Source organism: Thamnophis sirtalis, unplaced genomic scaffold (genome assembly GCF_051295495.1).
Source record: "Thamnophis sirtalis isolate CommonGarterSnake01/CBP01778 unplaced genomic scaffold, rThaSir2_p1.2 scaffold_12, whole genome shotgun sequence".
In the NCBI taxonomy this organism is placed as follows: Eukaryota; Metazoa; Chordata; class Lepidosauria; order Squamata; family Natricidae; genus Thamnophis; species Thamnophis sirtalis.
The window spans coordinates 46,372,836-46,373,943 of record NW_028261392.1 but is presented as its reverse complement, the minus strand read 5'-3'; positions in this window follow the sequence as shown (position 1 = coordinate 46,373,943).

The following is a 1,108-nucleotide window of genomic DNA, read 5'->3' as shown; positions in this document are numbered from 1 at the left end:
GGCCGACCAAATAACCGCGGCCCCGCCCCCTCCCTCGCGGAAAGCGCGCCAGAAGGCCTCCCTCCCCTCTGCCCGCCCCCATCGCTCTCCGGGGCCGCCGAGGCAACGGGACGGAGTGGGCGGGGCAAGCCCCTGGTGACGTTTTAGAAAGGCGGGACTCGAAGGGGGAAAGAAAGGTCGCGTGGCGGGGATGAGGCCTGGAGATGGAAAAATATAACGTCCATAATGTGCTAATCCTACTTTAAATTTCCTGCGTCGTGCTTGAAGAACTTGCCGGAAGGAGGGTCAAATCGTGTGGAAGTTTATCTCTGGGAAGCGTTCCGTTGAAGAATGCAATGCTCTTTACATTTTTTATCTCTATGACGAGGGGAAGGTGGGGCGCAAAGGTTGACGGGAAGGAGGTCCCAGAGGATGGAAAAAAGATTCTGAAAAGGGAGGGAGCAGTTTGGGTGGAACCTGGTCATCCTGCTGGTTGGGAGAATTTGTTCCATGATAAAGGGTCATACACAGAGGTCATCAAACTTGGCAACTTTAAGACTTTGTGGACTTCAACTCCCAGAATTCTCCAGAAAGTTATGCTGGCTGGAAATTCTCGACAGTTAAAATATAGACCTCAATTTACAACCATTCATTTACTGACCTTTCAAAGTTATGATGGCACTGAAAAAGAGACTTATGACCAGTGTTGGGTTGCAGGCGGTATGCCCCGGTACAGGCGTACCAGAGCCTGCCCTGAGCACCGGATACCGTTCCGGTACCCTGCTCCAGAGGGCCCACCCGCCCGAGCTCCTTACTGTGTTTTAAAGCTGTCGGTGCTTCAGTGCATGCACATGAAATAAAATCAAACTTCAAACATGGTGCGTACAGCCCCTGTGCGACGCTCCGCCGAGCAGCTGGAGTGTTGCGGAGGCTTACGGAAGCATCGTTTCCAGCTACCATGCATGCGTGCGGCATGCATGCGTGCTGTGCATGAGCAACGCATGCATGCATGCATGCATGCATGCACGTACCGGTTGGAACAGAATCCGAACCCACCACTGCTTATGACCATTTTTCACACAATCATTGCAGCATCCCCATGGTCATGTGATCCAAGATCAAGGGCTTG